This window comes from Paramisgurnus dabryanus, chromosome 12 (genome assembly GCF_030506205.2).
Source record: "Paramisgurnus dabryanus chromosome 12, PD_genome_1.1, whole genome shotgun sequence".
NCBI classification, from domain to species: domain Eukaryota; kingdom Metazoa; phylum Chordata; class Actinopteri; order Cypriniformes; family Cobitidae; genus Paramisgurnus; species Paramisgurnus dabryanus.
Window position 1 is genome coordinate 37,215,221 of NC_133348.1, and position 21,736 is coordinate 37,236,956.

General features: G+C 39.2%; 1 protein-coding gene across 4 annotated transcripts in view; it reads left to right on the forward strand.

Annotated features, from left to right (window-relative positions):
- LOC135745422 (brain-enriched guanylate kinase-associated protein) overlaps positions 1 to 21,736 on the forward strand; it is a 206,637-nt gene that overhangs the window by 112,380 nt on the left and 72,521 nt on the right. The window contains exon 1 of one of the 4 annotated variants that reach the window (XM_065263720.2): positions 13,321 to 13,341. The exons of the other annotated variants lie outside the window; for them this stretch is intronic. The gene's annotated coding sequence lies outside the window, so the exon portion shown is untranslated. Of the gene's footprint in view, positions 1 to 13,320; positions 13,342 to 21,736 lie in introns of those variants that run through there. 4 annotated transcript variants of the gene reach the window in all.

Genomic DNA, 21,736 nt, shown 5'->3' on the forward strand with positions numbered 1-21,736 from the left:
GCGTATTAATAATGTAACGTATACAGTAAAGTGCTAAATTAAGCCAAAGTTGGCTGACTCTCCCTGGGACTAAAAAAACCCCTAGGAGAAAACCCAATGGGAAAAAATACTAGAAGGACAAAAAACCCTTGGGAGAAATTAATATTTATATATATATATATATATATATATATATATATATATATATATAGACACGGTAGGGATAGGAAGCGGGTAAGCGGATTAAACTGGTTCAGGCGGTGGTCGTTGGTCGCGCATCGGCTGGGCATCACGTTGAAGCACAGCCAGTAGATCAGTGGTGCGATGACCTTCACAGCAACAGGAACTGGGTCTGTTTGTCTCATTGTCCTCGGGGTCGAGGACGAGACAGGGAGACAAAAAGAGAATTCTATTAGCGTAGGGGCCGTTCACATGTAATGCAAGTGTCATACATTATAGTGGTTTAATTCAGCTCGGTTCCAGACCTATGATGGAAGCCATCAGTTAATCTAGAATATTCTATCCTGCCAAAAGCAGCAACTGGATGTCTAGATTTAGCACCTTTCATTTGACTATTATTGTTGTAAAACTGTGTAATTTTAGCAATAATGTCATCATATTTTGATAAAGGTTCACAAACATTGACACAGCAGAATGGGTGAGTGGATCACATTTGTTAATCAAGGCAGGCTTGAATCTTACATCATTCTTAGTAATATCAGGATTGCCACTGAAAGTTTTAAATGTCTCCAGTATCATTCTGAAAACACTGATGGATGCTCTCCTTTCCTCATGTGCATCTCGGTTATTTATCCCAATCAACTGACATCATACTCAAAACTTCAAGAAGTGCCTGTTTCCTCTCTGACTTATTTGCAGTTCTGTCCTTTACTCTCTGAGTTAAGTTTCCAGACAAGTATCAGGCAGACACATCATTAGCATTACACAGGCATCCCTGTCTGTAAAATTATACAGATCTGCATATCGTCCCAGAATCTTTTCAAAATCTAATGGATCCTGCTTGGCAGGGTCAAATTTTCCAATGTTCTTGATCACAGTTTCTAGTTCAGTTGGATTAAATGCTCTGACCATGGTAGAGGTAATTTGCTCTTCCCTTCCTTTATTAGCACGCATTGTTGTAGTCACATGAACAGTGTTGGGGGTAACACATTACAAGTAACTTGCATTACGTAATAATATTACTTGTCTGAAGTAACAAGTAAAGTAACGGATTACTTTATACATGTACACATTAATATTTGAGTTACTTACGTATGTAATGCGGGTTACTTTTCAGTTTAATCAATTAAATTTAAAAATAAAATATTGTACTGAATTAAACTGATCATATTAACGTAGAATTACGCACTATGTACGCCTAAGCGGAAACAGTTTGAGTTAAAAATGGAGATGGCAGGCCAGAGCTTGATATTTTTCGCGATGGAAATGTGCAATTTCTGAATGCAGAACTTCTCAGTCATAAAAAACACCTGCAAGGCCTGAACAAGATCAAGCCTCAGCCAAGTAAGAAAAAATAACGCAAAAGTAACTTAAAAGTAACGTAAGCATTACTTTCCATGAAAAGTAACAAAGTAACGCAATTAGTTACTTTTTGGGTAGTAACTTAATATTGTACTGCATTACTTTTAAAAGTAACTTTCCCCAACACTGGACATGAACTGGTGCCATTGGAAATCTAACTGTAGAGTAGGGATGTGCCCGAAGCCGAATACGTTATTCGGAAGGGCATGGATAAAGGCTTTAAAACTAATAACAAATTAATCCAAATAACAGAAAAAATATTCGGCCAGACATAATCACGTATTTACTGGAACAGCACTAAATTATAAACCCCTTAAACCACGTATATTATGTGTGTGAAGTGAATGAATCTATAAAATGACATGAATGACATTTTCTGCGCGTCCCTTATTTAGAAACGTGAGCTGTTTTGGAATTAGTTTAAAATCTTAAAAACGCTGCTAATAGACCTTTTGCGTGTTTGCAAACAGAGATGACGTTTTTTGTGGGCGGAGCCCAACTGGTGGCAGAAAGTGAATGCTTCTCAATAGCTGTGTGAAGTGTTTTAGCATTAAACTCTGATTTTTAAGGATCCGGTGTTCTGTAGAAGTCTGTTTCCCCTATATTTCTCTTAAGTGTAATGTTTCTTATAACGTTTTCACCAAGTTACGTTTATTTTTTAAATAAATTAAAAGTTTTAATAGCTTGGCCACTGATATGCTTGCATGTATGTAATGTATATATATTGTTCTTTATTGCTAAATCAATTATTTTTACAGTATGAATCTCTAAAGTACTTATAAGAGCAATACTATCATGTATTCTGTATAATATCATTTATTAAACATTTAATCATTTCCTGTTTTCAATTTCTTCCTTATATTTTTATCCTACGTGTTTGATCTAAAACTATTATGTTTACATACAAATTAATTTGTATAGGCCTGTTTATATATTATTAACACTTTACATCGTGTGTGTGTGTGTGTGTGTGTGTGTGTGTTTGTGCTATGTTTATATATTTATTAGTATACATTATAATTTAGAACAAACAGGAAGAAGACATAGGCTAAGATATATGGTAAAAAGAAGTAATAGAAAATAAAAAAAATACGAAAACTTTAATAAATGGTAATATTATTGATATTATGAACTAATTAAAATCTTTAATCTTTCTAAATAAATTATAAACGTAATGTGATGAAAACGCTATAAGAAACACATAGACGGATCAGACTTCGACAGAACACCGGATATCTTCTCTAATTATTTTCTATTCAAATAATTAAAAGATTTTCAGATGATTTCATCACTCCAGTCTGTCCGGTTGAGGGCTTTTATTGCAACCATAAACACCTACGTTTATCTTCAAATGGTGTCTTCGACGACGATATACTATAAAAATGAAGGTCATCTACTTTGGCATTCCTATTCTGACACTCAACAGCACAACAAAACATTTTCTAGTGAGTTATATTGTTCGTTTCACTCGTGTCTCATTCATTTCCACTGTTTTTTTGCCACCACATGCGCGCGTGACGTAACTGTGACGTCGACTCGCAAAAGGTCTATACAAACTTCTTTTAACCCAGCTGTAAAAAATGACCCTTTTAGTTTTTTTCGTTTTATTTAATTACACAAAGCCAGAAAACCTTGATAAAATGCTGCACTCTGATAATAAAATATTTGTTAATAACTCTGTGTCTCCGTGTGACTCCGGTCACAGATGATCTTTCAATTACTTCAATTTAAAGAAAGCTTCAGTGTCAATCTAGGTGAATATAAAATAAATAAGTAAATAGATACAAATATAAAAATGTAACATTTTAAAAGCAAAATTTAAACTGAAGATTACTATGACATTAATTACAATTAACATAAAAAATAAAGTAAGTAAATAACAACTAAAACATTTTAATTAAATCTTTCTAATTACCTTATTGTTTAAAATCATGTTGCTTGTTTTGAACTAAGTCAAAACTGATTTTTAAATAATAGAGCATACTGTTATTTGAAATTTTAAACGAATATCTGATTGATGAGAACGTTTTTTTAAACAATTCGTAATGTTCGCGCAAACGTTGTATGGACATAGATAATAATGAGCTCAGGAAGTTTGTTGTAATGCTTATTATGCTTTTGTAAATTCTTGTCAAAACCGATGTTTTTGAACTATTCTGTTAGTGCTTCTACTTGCGCGTCTGTGCGTTGCGTTCGGATCTGTCAGTCATCGCGAGTCTTGTTGATCTTAATACATTTTTAACATAAATCAGTTCCGAACTTTATATTTCATAATAACTCTTAAAACATCAAGCAAGTCCTGCATTTTATTTTCGAATTCCTGCATGTTTTTAAACCGAAACCAAGATGTCAAACATGTGTATGGGCACGCATCTTAGTAGTATTAGGTTAATCATTTAGGACGGTGCCCCTCTCAGAAAACGTACAAATAACGATCATTTTAGATGTTTAATTAGCCTACTAGAGTATTTAAATCGCTAGACGATGGATTAATGTAGGCTACTTATTTTTACTGAAAACCTCCCACTCATTTAGACAGAATGGGTCACATAAGTAACTGTGCTGAAAGACACAATAAACGCTTAAAGGTGATATACAGTCAACGCACTCTCAAGTTCAAGGCACATAGGCACAAGCTGTATGAGGCTTTGAAAATGAGAAGTTTGTTTTCCATGCCTATTATTAATATGAATCAAGTTATTAGTCTTTTTGATTAATATTTTTTAATATTTTTTAAATAAATATTTACAGTTTTTAAGTTATAATTATAATAAAAGCAAAAATTAACTTAAAATGCCATTTTCATGTAATATGACAAACATCCGGTTTAAGACCCGCACACTTCTGGTTCCATCCGAATACAAATACAGATACAAATAATTTTGAGATTGATACAGATACAAATACAGATACAAATACTGACTCCGCTGCACACCCCTGTAGAGTACTGACTACTGAATGGCCGAGAATCTCTTTCCCAACCCACAGTACTTTCTTCCTGCAAATCTGGCATATCTGAAACTGGACTAAACACTGTGGGGCGGTTTCCCGGACCAGGATTAGCTTAATCCAGGACTAGGCCTTAGTTTAATTAGGAAATATAACTAGTTTTAACAAACATGCCTTACTAAAAACATTACCTGTGTGCATTTTGAGGTAAAACAAAGGGCACTGATGTATTTTAAGATATGTCAGTGCAAGTTATTTTCAGTTTGGAGAGCTCTTAAAAGTGTTTAAGTCTAGGACTAGTCTAATCCCTGTCCGGGAAACCACCCCATGACATCTAACAATGTCTTACTTGCATTTTTCTAAGTTGTGCCATTCATTATCATACATTGACAAGTTGTAGCCTATGTGCTTCCTCCAAATTGTTGGCTAAATTTTCCACAGACGATTTAAGCATGTCTTTGTTAGTTCTAAGGAGTGCAATCTCATTCTGCATCTTGACCTTTTCTTCTTTCCATATTGTTTCAATGGCCAGGTAATTTTTTGTAAAAATTACTTCAACACTGAGTCGCTCATTTTCAGCTTTTAACTCATCTACTCTCTTCCTAATTACGTTGTACGAAGCAAAAACCGCTTGAAGCGCATTGGCAATCTTTCCTTTTTTATTTTTAGGCATTTTTGAAGTTTCAAACTTAGAGATAGACCATTCATATGGCTTATCAACAAAGTTCTCTATCCCATCAAACATTCCCTGTGATCCGTGCTTGGTAATGTATTTAACAATAATCTTTTCCATTTCAAACGTTTTACTGAATTATGTGCAATAATTCAATAGGTATTTACAACTTACTCTTACTATGACAACACGTTATCTAGTTGCTTTAAGATATTCGTTAGTCTAGTTGTTCATAGTTCCTGTACGCCGGACACTTATGAATAAACAACACAATATGTCAGGCCTCTGAACCTGAAAGTTCCTGCTTCAGACATGGCCACAGTCCGTCGGGCCTTAAGTTCATCTACATGAATGCTCACAAGCAGTTTCAAATATAACACTGTCACAATAAGTCGGACACACCACACTGTACCCACTAAACACAGGACGTCGGATAGACGTGCAGATCATGTCTATATTGGGTCCGTCGGTCCATGACCAATTCTGGACATGTATTCGACATCCAAACTAGGTCCACTAATTGGACGTCCCACCATGACCCTATTTGGACGTCATATTGACGGGCAACATTTGACGTTTAAACTGGGTTATTTTTTGGACGTCATTTGGACGTCATATTTACGGGCAACATTTGACGTTTAAACTGGGTAATTTTTGGACGTCATTAGGACGTCTATGACAGGTCTATGTCTATATTACATGATTAGGCCTATAAAAATGTGTTTATTTACAAATATCAGCATTATTGTACCAACATGATTAATACATACGAATAGTCTATATTATTATTACAGTACTGTTTTTTTCTGCTTTCTTGAATTACGTACAAAATTCATCTAAATGTACCATTAAAAATATGTAATTAAATGTGTAGTTCGTTATATTAAAAGTATATGACCATACTAACAATTTAACATGAAAATATTGTCATATTAAATTGTTCACGATATGAATGCAATAAGAATGCCTTATATACAACCTGAAAGTATGGCCACGTGGCCGAGTGGTTAGAGAGACTTCGTAACACGGAGATTGGGGGTTCGAATCCCACAGCCGGCAGGAAATGTCTGAAAGGTTTCGGTGCCGTGGATGGGTGAAGTGCAGAGGCAATCATGTCTTTTCGCTTTTTTCATGTCTCTTTTCCTTACACGGCGGTCCTACGGTTGTCAACATTTTTAGACGTGCAGAACACGTCGAAAAAAAGACGTCACCTGGCGTTGCAAAACAACCCCTTTTATGGACCGGATTCGGACGTCCAAAAATTACATGAAAAAGACGTAATTCCGACGTCACTTTGCGCAGTGGGTATTATATTTTACAACAGTCTATCTAGCTGTAGCACTTCAGGGGTAACAACAGTTATCAAGTTTAAAACACAGCTGCAATACCTTGAGCAAACCCACACTGGTTCAGGTTTTTGTTTTAAACTTCACAGAGCCAAGGTGCGTTGGGCTCTCTACACAACAATTTCAGTCCCTTTAGGAACTCGTTTGATATAATTCTGCCACCACACTATGTTGGGTTAATTTAATTATTTTAGAATCTTAACAGAAATTATAACAATTCCAAACCAAGTTTCTTTTAACTTTAAAGTCTCACTACTTTGGAGGCCACACTCCTTCGGTCCTAAACCTCTGCTACACCAATACTCACAAATAGATTAAAATATAACACTGTCACAGTACGTCAGACAAAACCATATAGCTACAAAACTGTACCTTTTCTGTCACTGGGGCTGTACCCTAAGCTTCCGTTTGGTACCTTTACATGAATAAAAAATAATACAATTTTGGGTATTACCGTACCTTTAGGACCTACATTGCTAGAAAAAAGTCAAAATATGTACCCTAGCTGTCAGTGGGGCAGCAGGTAATTGGGTAACACTTTAAAATAATGGTCCATACTTAATAGTTAGTTACACAGGAACTAATGCAGAACAAATGATTAGTGCTGCATTAACACCGAAATCATTACTGATAACTAATAAAGAAGAGCGATTAACTAATCTGTAGGTAATAGCATACTTATGTTTGGGTTACTGTAAGTAACAACTAGTTACATATTAACTACTGCAGTGTTGAAAAATCCTTGTAAACAATACATTAACTAAGACTTATTGAAAGTAACTATGAATTTACTACATATCAACAGTCACATACCAATAAACAAAGTCTGATCCTGTAAAATTTTTCGGAGTGCCGCCCCCTTTGTGTTACAGTGTGGTGCTGTTGGTTAGTAGCCTTAATTTTCTGAGGTTTAATTACACAGAATTTATGATATTGTACTTTACAAAATGTTTTAAAATTTGGGGGCCCCAGTTTGAGAACCACTGCTGTAACTATAAATAATACAATCAGAAAAAAATGTTTACTTAATTACTTTGAATTACTCATGTTACCTATCATCACTGAAAGGGTAAAATATGGTAACTCTTTAGGATTCAATTCTTATTTTAGAATTCTTATATACATTTAATTTTTTTGCATTTTTATCCTGTTTTCTATCTTATTGATTTAACCATAAACAACCCAAGGAATAAACCTCTTAATCTCTAATGTACTTACCTCACAAAATACAGATTCCATGTTTTCAACCTCTGTTAGATATATCCCTCCTTATTGATGTTTATAAGTGTAGAAGACTGACTTAATTTTAAGAAAATCATGGTAACCCATTAGTAATTATTTAAGTATTACCACGCTGTTCTTAATAAATTACTTAAAATCTTGACCATTATTTTAAAGTGAAAATCATTGTAACTTATAATTAATCAGGACTTAAGACATAAGTCTTAAGAAATTACTTAAAATCTTGACCATTATTTTAAAGTGTAAACACGGAAACTTATAAGTAATTACTTAAGACTTAAGACATAAATCTTAAGAAATTACTTACAATTTTGACCATTATTTTAAAGTGAAAAACATGGTAATGTACTAGTAATTAGCACAACAAATTATAAGAAACTGTATTCTAAGGTACAAATCATGGTAACCCCCTAGTAAAGACACAATCCTGTACTTTTATAATAACAACACTATTACAAATAAAAGAAATGGTACTGTAAACGCATAAAGTAATGTTATGCAACCTGAAGCGAGTGACAACACAAACAGTAGAGCAGACCTTTGTCTGCATCCATGTGGAAACATACGACTCTTCATAATGTATATATTTTTAATCAATTCTTTAAAATTACTTAATTGTTACACATATTACTAAATGTTTAATATTTAATTTATGAGTAGTCAGTGCCATATTTTACATAAGATTTTACTCAAAAAGGCTAACGTTACTTATTTAACACAAAATGGCAACTGTAAATCCATGTGCCTGGCTTTGGTTGTTTCTTTGCTTCGCAGCAAAATCTCTTCTCTGTTTTGCTTCTCTTCTCTGTAGCTTTAGCAGTTTGTGAAAAGATAACTCCAATTTCTTGTTGAATCTATGTGTTCAGTTAATCACACAACAGCTCTTTCTAATATTAGTGGCGCAGCGCACTTGCTGTCTGAGTGACTTCCGCATACTTTTGACGTCATGCACCTCCCCCCTTCTTAAAGTGACAGCGTATGGGTTCAGTTCATAATCAAATCGAACATGGATTAATTAACTATTTACCATAAAAGCAAGTGATAATAATTAAATAATTAAGATGGGGTTAATTCTTACGTTTCTATTCTTACGTTAATTCTACGTTCTGGATTTGATTTAATCATGAATCAATATAGATAACATAAAGGATCAAAATGTGATCATATAGCTCATATACACGAACTTACGCACGCACACACACACACACACACACACACACACACACGCATCATAATTAATTTACAGCAATTTGTGAATATTTTCTTCTCACCTTTCAGCATCGGCAAACCCCCCATCTGTTGTCTGAGCAATGCCATGCTCTGCGACGGGCAGGGATCCTTTGGGATCTCCGGGTTCGGGCCATACCCGGATTCGGAGTTCGAGCTTCACTCCGGAGCTCTCCCCTAGGACAGCACACCAAAATATGCTTACTTTCGCAATCAGATTAGATGTAAGGGCAAATTCGTGAAATTAGGTTTTATTAACAAGGTTCGAGGAGGAGCACGATCAGATAATTAACTAATTCAGCACAGGTGCATCTCATTGGGTAATCAGCCAAACACTACATATACAGACATCCTACCGACCTCAGTCTTGAGATTGTTTTCCGACATCCCTCCACCACCCCAACTTGCCACTCTAATCTGTTCTATCCCACTTTGGGATGAGGGAGTTCTCCGGGTTCTTTCCATACCCCGGATTCGGAGTTTGAGATTCACTCCAGATCCAGAGTCCTCCCCCAGGACAGCACGCAAAAATATGCTTACTTTCGCAGTCAGATTAGATGTAAGAGCGAACTCGTGAAAGTTCCCGAAGCAGATAGGTCTACGCAAAGTGGTTCCCAATTCATCGGTCACAACGTGACGTCATAGTGATCGACTGAAACGGAACTTAAAACAACTATTTGTTACATGCTTTTAAAAGGTTGCCATCATAACATTTTAATTTTAAATATAACTATATAACTAATAGACCCTTTTTAAGTGGGCTCCAGCCACCCTGTCTGTCATCTTAGCCCCTCTAAAATTTGTCTTAATATTTCTACCAAACTATCAAATATATTTTCTGAAGTTTTATTTATTTGTAAAAACAATTTATTCTAGGAAAATAATTAAAATAATGCAAAATGCAATACATTTAGATGAAAAAAATTTGCTGTTATGCGCATGCATTGTAACCGCCAATGGAGAAAAGTCAGAGTGGAGGAGAGCGCGAGCACCTGTGCTACAGGTCACACAGAGGCAGCTGCAAACTTAAAATCATTGTTTCATAAAATATCCAGCATGGAAGCTCAGAATGTATTTTCGACTAATGTTTTTATTTGTTTGCTAGCCTGGATGAGTCATGGATTAAAGTGAAAAAAATTCTTCTGACTGAAATTTTTTTCAGGACAAGTCATATTCCTTTAACTAACACTCAATGGAGGCGAGACCAATAGCATTTTAAGGGGAGATTCTTTGCCATTATTTCCATATTGAAGTCTCCTGTGGCATATATAGGTAGCTGTAGTTTGCAGGGCATTTCAGATTAAGGCGAAACAGCTAAATTACTTACTATATAAAAAGAAAACATGAATATCACCACCTTTAATTAATCTTTTATTAATTATTTATTAATTGTAAATGTATTAATTTTAGCATTTACTTATAATTTTTTGAAATCAAAGTTGAAACTGTTAACATTAGTAAATGCACCATGAACTACTGTCAATTACTCTAATGACATAAACAAGAATTAATGAATGCTTATATAGACGGAAATCTGTCATGTGACCTTTTACGTCATGCTGCCATCTTGAGGACCTACCGGGTACCACCAAACCACTGACAAGCATTGGCTAGCTTGCTACGATTTACGGATTTCTTATCTTTTACTGTCTATGATTCTTACGGATACAGTAAGGGGCTACGAAAGACAACATGTCGCATCTCGACTGTCATGAAAAGAAACGCTACTTTAAAAAATATGTCTTGGTTAGGGTGTGATGCTTACTCGATCCCTGAAGCGTTCTTCCAGCCGCTGTCCGCTGCTACCGAACTTCCACTATTTTACAACATAAGAAGGCGCAACACAACATGAAACTTTACTCGAAGTATCACCTGGATCTCTACACATGAACGCGAGCACTGAGAACATTATTTGTGTACACGGAGTTTACTAAAAATAAAGGTTTTGTACAACTGACTTTGGCTGTTATGTTGTCCGCTCGTCATCTCTGCCAGACGTAAATAATCGATTTCCGAATGTGAATGAATTAATCTCATATGTGGCTCCTTTTTCAACCAGAAGGTCAATATTGTTTTTCACTTGCGACAAAACAACGAATTATCTGTGCATTTTTATGGAACTATGCTTTAGGAGCTATAAATCTTTACTCTCCTCCCTCCTTACGTCGCAATTGGAGATCGATATGTCACGAGTGACTGTAAGGGCGGAACCAAAGTGTGGCGAAGAAAGGTTCCGAGATCAGAAGAAACAAGCGGCAGGTGTGTGTGATGAGTTAGCGAGCGCTGACTGGACAGTTCACAGGAAGCAGGAAGTATAAATTGAGCATGGCAAGCACTAAGCAGGGTTGTTTTGATCCTTTGTTCCCGGTGGACGACGGAGTGAGTGTGTTGGCAGAGTGGCATTGTTGTGGCACAGTGAATGATCAGGAACCTGAATTAAGAATCTGTGGAGGAGAAAAAAAACAGAGAGATGAGTTACTGAATAAGGCTGGGCAGCGGATGAATTGCAGTTGAAAAAGCATCGTTTACAAGTGAGTGTGTGCCTATGCCTATGGAGGACCATCGTGTTACACGAATGTCAATGGAGATTTTCTAGAGTTAAGCGGCCTTGGGGAGTCGCAAGGAGAGGACGGACAGACACAGGAGAGAACCGATAAATGGTATCAACCCGTGAGTACACGCAATTGTTTACATTCATTTGAGCCATTGATGGATGGATTATAAACTGTGTGTGGAGTGTGTTGTCCTGTAGTGGCCCCACCATGGAGAACGAAGCCGGTGGGCGAGCCAATTGATTGCAAAGTAGCCGGACCGTGGTGTGGGGACTCGTGCTAACTATACAACCTACCTGTGACAGTATTTGGAACGCCTCTCTTCCAGTGAAGTATTTTTGCCCAGCATACAGGTATGAGCCTTTCTTTCTGTCACTAAAGAGTGTGGATTGCTGTGGGTGTGTGAATTACTGACGTGTGTGCACCTGAAGTATTTGCAGTGTTGTGCCGTGTCCTTGTCACTCATACCGCTTTCAGGTCAAGCTGTCACTGAGAGGTGGTCGTGAAACTGCTAGAGCACGACCATCGTTGTGAATTTACTCATCCATCCCCCCCACCTATGTGTCCAAGCAACAAATGGAGACTGTCTTGTTGTTCCAGAGCATCACGCCGTTGAACCGCAGAGCCACACTAGACTCGGAGCTAAAGCTATATTTACCCAAGCTGTCTTGTTGTCCCAGAGCAGCACGCCATTGAACCGCAGAGCCACACTAGACTCAGAGCTAAAGCTATACTTACCCAAGCTGTCTTGTTGCTCCAGAACATCACGCCATTGAACTGCAGAGCCACACTAGACTCAGAGCTAAAGCTGTACTTACCCAAGCTGTCTTGTTGTTCCAGAGCAGCACGCCATTGAACCGCAGAGCCATACTAGACTCAGAGCTAAAGCTATACTTACCCAAGCTGTCTTGTTGTTCCAGAACCGCACGCCTATTGAACCACAGAGCCATACGAGAATCAGAGTTATACTTACCTGGGAGTCCGGTAGATCCAGTCGAAAGGTGCCTCGTAATATTCATACTTACCTTGGAAACACGTCCGCCTTGTGGAGTACAGTCCCGCAGCGTCCCCGGAACCACCTGATACAGAAAGGGGCATTCCTGTTATCGACAGCCGAGGAAAAGTCGTTGCCCTGGAGCAAGGCACGGTAATTTAGTGAAACCCCCCCTCTAACCTGTCTTCTGTGTGTGTAGGACGGTATCTGAGACGAGCTGGGAATCCAACGGCGGTGGGTTGGGGTACGACGTCCAGGTACCCTGTGGGAAGGCGAATGAAAGGAGGAGTTATAGACCTGAAAGAGCTGTTGTGATACTTACCTGTTTGAAGCACGGGTACAAGCAGCAGTGAGACCCAGTACGGCTTGGATAGCCGCGGAGTTGACCCTACGGAGGAGTAAGTAGTTGCCCCACATTCCGACGTCAAGTTATCGTGTTTCTTTTCTGCCTTCAGGAATCAGGGGAGGGTGCCACGTGTTCACCTAAATAAGAAGAGGGAGAAACAAGGATTAGAACCCCCAGGAGATTACAGTACTTACCCTAGGACGAAGGAGCTCCGTCCTTCTTTGCCTCCTGGTCTCCCTCTCCCCCCTGCAGGAAAATAGAACACGGCAGAGTCATTTTAAATTCCCTTTCCCCATCCCAGTTCCATTTTAAATAATTTAAATAAAGTTTGTTTTAATCTTACTTCCTTGTTCTCGTGTTTGGTCATTGGGGTGCTTTTGGGGACCTCCTCGAGGTGGACCGTCCGGAGGGGCATTAGTGGCCCGCCCCGGTTGGTGACAGATACATCTTGACTGGCAAGAAGGCGGCGAGCGGACGCCAAATCATCCAAAGTCAGTTGTTCAAAACCTTCTTTTTAGTTAACTCTGTGTTCACAAACACAGGGTATCCGCGCGGTTTTAAAAAGTATTAAAAAGTGATTCAGAAATGTCAAATTTAAGGCCATTAAAAGTGTTAAATTTGGCTTAGAGGTATTATTTTTTTCCAAATTAGGTATTATTTTTTCAGACTTTCAGGTGTCCTATTCTGATTGAAATTCTATCTGCGTTTCGCATTTAAATATGGGCTTTAGCATATCTGGGCACATAATCAAAGATCTTTCATCTCTGTGATGTGATCAAAGCCTGGAGTGGAGCCAAATCACGTTCCACTCTCCACTGTAAGAGTTCTGTAATCACTAAGCACCGGATCCACTCCGGGTTTTCTGACTGTATCACGTTAGGCTGAGGTAAAACTTTATTTCAGCTAGCATGGTCAAACTTATATTGCAGGAAGGCTCCGATGTTTTGAAGATCGATAAAGGTGTAAAAGACCAATGGAGGTTGACTTGGCTTAGCGAAATTATGAAGATTGGCAAGCATTTCAGATAAATTTAACTTAAGGGATTGCTGTATATACCCTGCAAACAATGTTCTCAATGCTTGAGTTCACGTGTAGAGACACAGGTGATACCTCGAGCAAAATATCATGTTGTGTTGAGCCTTCTTAGTGTTGTAAAAATAGCGATTTTGATGCACACAGCATATTAAAGGCATAGCTTCTAGTTCTTTTGTGACCACTTCAGGTCCTCAAAATGGCCAAAGACAAGTGAGTGACGTCAGCTGATATTCATGTATACTCTGTAGACGGTTTCATCGTACACACGTGATACACGTCTGGATCCGAACCTTACTTCCGGTTTCGTTTTTTTAATGGTCTGACTAGTTGCTAAACTGATCTCTTGAACAAATGCCTTGTCGAAAATAACAAATGTTTTGGTTTCCTAGTTAATCCATGTGTTGTTTTTTGCTTGTTATATAAATAAACTACGTTTAAACAACTTTGTTGTTATTTATTCTTAGCAGAGTTTACCGGAAGTTACGTGCGGACTGCGACAGCCACTTGTTTATGTTGTTACTGCTGAAACGGTCTATATGGTTTTCATTGTTTGTTCATGTTATATAATGCATTTACTAATGTGAACAAATACAACTTTTTCATATCATATTATTCAGTACACATAAACGAATAATCCAGGGTCTGTTCTGTTCACACAACAGCTTACAGTCACAGCTCTAATACAGTAACGTTACGTATGAATATAAACCCTGAACGAGTAACTCGAGTCAAACTCGTGTACAATTCGCACAGGATGTCTGTAACCATAGTGACAGGTGTAAATTGGATGACTGTACCTTTATCAACAAAATATTATGTTACAATAGAGGCTGCCGTGTTATTGACGTGTTATTTTATGCGCAATGTTTCTGCTGTTTACTTTCTCCTAAGACCTAAATGGTCGTGTTTATATGAGGATACTTGCAAAGACGGGATTTTTGACGCATATTTGAATTTAAGACCAATAAAATGCCAAAAATACTCACAAGCTCAATGAGAAGCGAATGCGCAACTTGCCTACTCCTCTGACACAGAAACAGCGGGCGTATTTAGCACTGTTTTTTGTGTTTGAATGGGTTAAAGTCACTTGTTTTTAAACTGCGGTTTGAGGATATATGGACAAGAAATGAACCCAAGTGTGGACGTGACAAATGAATGGTTTATTTGTACAAACAGGGGAAAACAAAACTCACGAGGGGGCAAAACAAGATGGGGAAATGCAACACTAGACTAACACTAAACTTAACATAAAACAAAGAAGACTAGAACTCTTAAATACTCACAGAATGGATACAGAAACCGACAGGATACAACAAGGCATGAAACAAGACGCACGAGCACAGAACAGCAAACACAAGGACAATAAATAGGGACAAAGTAAATTACATACACCTGGAAATCATTACAAGTAAGGGATCGGGGAAAAAGTGACGAGACCCGGGAAATGCGTGATCAGAATAATTCAATACTAAAACCACACATTTCCCACATAGAACATGGTACTGCCAGGACCCCGAACACAAAGACTAGATATAATTAAACACATGATTTTGACGGATCCTGACAGTACCCCCCCCTTAAGAAGCGGCTACCAGACGCCCCTCAGGGGGAACACTAAACTCTGGACAAGACCGACTGACAGACAAAGAACAACAAAGAAAACATAACAAATAACTGTAACGGTAGAACACGCTGGAAGCAGATGCAGGAAAAATAACACAGGTTTATTGTAAAATGCAGACAAACACAGGGATGTAAGCAAACACAATGTCCGGATGATGGTAATGGTGCTCGAAGGACTACGGTGGTAAAGCGGGTGATAGTGGTTGTGAAGGTCGTTGGTGGTGTACGTCTGAAGTGGAGTAAAACCCAGGAACAGAGACCGGAACATCCAACACGAAGACGACACGATACAATCCACATACGCTATACAAACAATCCAGAGAGACACGGAGGCCAAACAAAGAGTGAGGATCTGACGAGGAACAGAGAGCAGAGTGAGTTTATATGGAGAGTCTGTAATGATGAGCAGCTGGAGTGAGACAATCAACACAGGTGAAGGGAATCGGGATAACGAGCACATGACATCACAGGTGAGTAAACACCATACACAAGACACAGAGAGAGCAGTGTATTTACCCACCGTGACAATAACATTAAGGGCAAACAAGACAAAATTACAAAAGGGTTAGGGTGGGATAACAAAAATAATAAACAAGGGAGGGGGGTGGGGGAACAACAGAGTTCAAAGGTGGTGGTCCAGGGTGGGAAGGTGTTTATGGAGTCCGTGGGGGTCTGGGAGGCTTTGGGTGAGTCCTGGGAGGGGCATGACAGGAAGGTGCAAACCTGGCTGGGGCTGCGCACACGGCTGGGGCTGCGCTGGCTGCGTCGACGACTCTGGGCGCTGCGGCGGCTGCATCGACGGCTCTGGGCGCTGCTGCGGCTGCGTCGACGGCTCTGGGCGCTGTGTCGACGGCTCTGGGCGCTGCGGCGGCTGCGACGACGGCTCTGGGCGCTGCGGCGGCTGCGTCGACGGCTCTGGGCGCTGCGGCGGCTGCGTCGACGGCTCTGGGCGCTGCGGCAGCTGCGTCGACGGCTCTGGGCGCTGTGGTTGCTGCTGGTCAAGGATTCCCCTCTTTTTCTTTTTTCCCCGAGGCCGTGGGGCAGAGAGTGGATGAGGAGCCATCAGATCCGAGGAGGACCCCCCGGACAAAGACTCCCAGGAGATCCTCCTCTCTCGCTTTCCCCGAAGGGACACAGGTGGGGAGGAGCATTCTGGAGCTGGAGGAAACAGTCGCCGAGCCCCAACATTCCCAAAATTCGTCCTTCAGGAATGGCTGAAAGTGGAAGGGGCGGTTCTGGTCGGGTTCCGCCTGGAGTTAATCCCGGGTCCATACACGAGTGGATCGTACCATATAGGACCCGGTTCACACTCCGACCTCTCCGTGCAAGACGGGTGTTCATGTCCGCTGGGTACTTGTTGGCTCGTGCGTAATGTGAGGGTATATGGACAAGAAATGAACCCAAGTGCGGACGTGACAAATTAATGGTTTATTTGTACAAACGGGAAAACAAAACCCACGAGGGGGCAAAACAAGACGGGGAAATGCATGTATCATTCGTATTTTGCACCGGCGAACAGCGGGTTTTTCACTCCACAGACGCACGTCGGCAAACTAGGGAATGAACTTGCGCTCCCTGGGCGTGTTCCGGCGCAAACCATCCCTGATGCTATTTTGCAGTTTCAAAAAACAATTGCGCCACTGACCAGAAAAAAAAGTTTAAAGTCAGTGGCGCGTTGCGCGTTGTTCATTATGCTATTTTAAGGGCGCATGCTTGACCATAATGTATAGCGTGCACAACGCGCACACACTTTGCTTATCTAATCTACACAGATGCAACAGTTATTTTTGCAAATCATAAATTGTTACACTAAAAAATATTAATACACGAGATAAGGGGAATCATAGTGGTGAGCATTGTGGTGATAGTTTTTATTTATTGTGTGGCTGCGTCAAAAAATTCTCATGCAAATAACGATTAAAATATTTTCATAAGTTTGTTGTGTGGCTGTATTATGTTTATTTTATGTAAATAATAATTTAAATGTTTTCATAAGAAACCTTAATGTATATGAACTTGATTTGTAAGAGTACTTTGGGGTTGGACCTTGCTTGCGTTTCTTGGGTCCGATTTCAAAGCCCCCAAACCCTTTCAGCGGTGAGGGTGGACGCAGCGATGTCCTCTATTGGCGTCAGGTCATGTGTAGGCAGATCCACCTCCCGTTACACGGCGTGCCCGATTTATGCTGGCAAGCTTGGGATTCCCCGTCTCCTGACATCATTGTAGCGCTTGGCGCAACGATGGGGATGCCAGCTGATGAGGCTATTTCCTCCAACGCCTGTTCAACCTATGCTGATTTGGGCGGGTTTCTCCTATCCCCATACAAAACAACTTCTTTTGTCTTTGACTGATCTTACAAGAACGTCGGTCTCCTCGGCTGTAAACCGCTCCTGGCGTACGCCTGGTAAATCCGTCATAATAATAGCAACCCGCCATGGAACTTGCGCCCTTGCGTTTAAAGGGAATGTTGGATAGCGTTCTGATTGGTTTATTTGACGTTACGCCCAAACCACACCTATGAATAATGAACCTACTTCAGACCAACCCCTTATTGATTTGCGCCTGGCGCAAGAGTTATTTCTCACGCCGGGAAAATAGCAATAGCAAAAGTGACGAGACCCGGGAAATGCGTAGTCAGAATAATTCAATACTAAAACCACACATTTCCCACATAGAACATGGTACTGCCAGGACCCCGAACACATTAAACACATGATTTTGACGGATCCTGACATGCGGTGCTTAAATATATGTACAAATGTTACGTTTTTGTGACCACACGCAAGAACCAACCGGTGGATGACATCGAAGTGCCGCGAGAGCATTTCGGAAGCAGTCTCCTCTTATGATTCCTCGAATTGCTCTCACGGGATTTGGATGTCATCTGCTTTTTAGTTCTTGTGGCACCACATGAAGTTTACCCACGAGTTTAACAAACCCGTTGTATCAGCCACTGGTTAGATCAACATAGCAGTCAAAAACGGGACGTGGGTGATCACGTACGGGAGAAATCATTTACCCCCAAAATACAGGTGCACTAGTCATACTGTGCAAAGACACGCAAGTCACCTGCTGTTTTTTTCGCTAAGCCAAGTCAATCTCCATTGGTTTTTTGCACCTTTATCGATTTCCAAAACATCGGAGCCTTCCTGCATTATCAGTTTGTCCATCCTAGCTGAAATAAAGTTTTACCTCAGCTTAACGTGATACAGTCAGAAAACCCGGAGTGGATCCTGTGCGTAGTGATCACAGAACGCTTACAGTGGAGAGAGGAACGTGATTTGGCTCCACTCCAGGCTTTGATCACATCCCACTTAAATAAGGTGAATACACGATGTCTTTATGAAAAGTGAATTTAATCATTTTGCAATTGACGGAAATCCGTCTAGCGACGGAAAACTTTAATCCATGGTATGAGTGCAGACATGTCTGCAAAATATATAATAATATTTGCCGTTTTGATTGAGCTAGTATTACTTATCCCCCGTTTATAATTCAAAATTGCTTTGCAAAATAAAGCCGTGGTGTTGTTAGTTTACCGTCATGACACTTTAGCAATACAAGGTCTATATTTTTGCCTTTTCTAGTTAACAGTTATACTAGCTGTGAATAATATGATGATGTGTCATTTTGAGTTTAAACCACAAAATTTCTGTAAACACCCCCATCACACGGACACACAAACAAACAAACAAACACATCTGGCATGTAACAAACCCAGTGCACTCACGATTTTGTATATGAAACACACAAATATGATAGACTATAAACAACATTCAGTGACTTGTTACCTTTTATAGTTGAATATATATTGTTTTATAAATTTCGGAAAGGAGAACAAACAAGGTGGAGAGTGAAGAGAGCTATAGAGAGACTGAAGGTGTCAGAGACAGGTTGGGGATGATTAGTGATTGTAGCAGTTTCATAGTCATGATAAAGCTTATTAGCCCCTAAAATAAACATCATTCCATTATTTACTCACCCTTATGTTGTTTTAAAACATAACAGCTTTTCATTTACCGTTTAGGAACTAAAGAGCTCATGTATGATTTATTACAGTCATATTTAGAATCAGTGCATGTTGTTGTTAGTACGTTTATGAATCCGGTTACATTAAAACTGATTCATAATGTATAACAAAAAGTACAGTCTGACTTGTATAAATATAAATTCTAATATAAATTGTTAGTATTCAGTAAACTTTAAATATACATATAGTATACATAAACTTTAATTCAAGATACACAATAATAAATAATATTTTTACCTTTATATTTGTTCAATAGTTTGTTTATTAGGTTAAATCAAAAATCATAAGGGCTTGGAACTATATTGAAAAGTAATGTATGTAGCCTACATGAATTTATTAATAAAATAATACTCAATTTGCAAAAAGGCATCACAATGCTCTCTTTACATCATCACTGAGGGCTAAGCCCCTCTTAGAATAAAAAACCTAGAACCGCCCCTGGCACGTAAGACTGACAAGTAGCAAGGCAGGCATGCAAAACTGTGACAGGTAGCGAGGCAGGCACCTAAAAGTGTGTCGGTTAGCGAGGCAGGCACGTAAAAAGTTTGACAGGTAGCGAGGCAGGCACGTAAAAGTGTGACAGGTAGCGAGGCAGGCACGTAAAAGTGTCATGGGTAGTGAGGCGGATAATTTACTTGGGCGGGTAGTAGCAGGAATGAAAATGTGTGCAATATTTGTATGTCTAAATTACCATTACACGCACAACATATGACATTTGACCCATCACATCACCACCACTGTGACAGTGCGCAACCTTGTCTTGTTGATGCTTCTCATAGCCTAGGTGGAGCCAGCGTTGCAGGAGTTGCATAAAGTTTTGCCGTTGATAGCCGGAAGCTGTGAACGTCTTCTCTTAGAAAGCATTTTGAGGCAAGACTTGTAAGAGTACAGAAGGGGTTGTGTAGGTATGTTGTAGTTTTTCTTGTTTTTTATTAATAGATCTGTTTGTGTATAGTTATCAGTTTCCATAGCCTGTTTAGGTGCTGATGGTAGGCTACTTGAAATGCGAAAAAAACAAAGCGCATTTAGCCTGTTTCATTAGCCCATTCATGACGCTGTTGTGATGTTGAGAGAGGTACAAGATAAAAATTAAGCACAAGGCTTGTGATCAGCAGTGCGCAGGCTTAAGTTACAATGCTTTTGGAAAACAGCCTGAGAGTCTAAGATGACTTTTGTACGTTTTAGCTTGCAATGCTTTTGGAAAACACAACCCAGGGATGTCAAACTCATAAGTAATTAAACACACACGATTCAGCTAATCAAGTGCTGCGCCCGAAACCGCCTACTTTCATACTATATAGCAGACAAAAAGCAGTAGGTGAGGTGAGTAGTATGTTTGAATTTATAGTATTCCAACAGTAGGCGAAAAGTACCCTACTACTACTAGGAAGACCTATACTACTACTTCCGGCTACATCTCAAAGTGTTCATTTGATGGACCCTTTACTATCCCGTGAACCCACCAGAGAGGAGTTATGCAATGAAGAAGAAGAAGGAGGGGTAGTGTTTTATAAAAAAAATTCAAAAAGCGGCAAGGCGGCTCTATTCAAATGCAAATACATATATTTTAAACAGCTGTTCCTTGTGGTTAAATGGCGCAAGTTTAACGTCATTACAGTTAACGACTAACTTGTTGTTATGATGACGTATGTCATGTGGTGTATCAACATGGCAGATGTAGTACGTCTGAATTCATTCATACTATCCATGTGCATACTGAAAAGTACCTACTGTTTTAAAGGTTAATGAGTAGGAACTTCATCTACCTACTGTCACAGTTTGCAATTTCAAACACAGCCAAGGTCTTCAGGAGCGCTAGATTACTAGCTGGTTGGAGCTAAACTCTGTGGTCCTCCAGGAACTGAGTTTGATATCACTGGCCAAGAAGAAAATGTATTAAAAAAACAGTCAGGAGGTGGTGTTCCCAGTGCAGCAGGTCTGTGTGCAAGGGACACACACTGAGATGGCAATTTAAGATTGTGCTGTATCTGTATGATTTTTTTTATTTGTACGTTTTATTTTATTTTATTTAGTTACATTCAGCACAATTCACTACTGTTTAATTTCAGTGTCTTTGGTTATAATATGTATATTATGTGTGAGTGACAAATACACATATTTCAAATTTAGATAAATGCGTTGGTGTAAATGTGAAAATGGTTATTTAAACAATAAATATATGCATGTAAACACCCCCA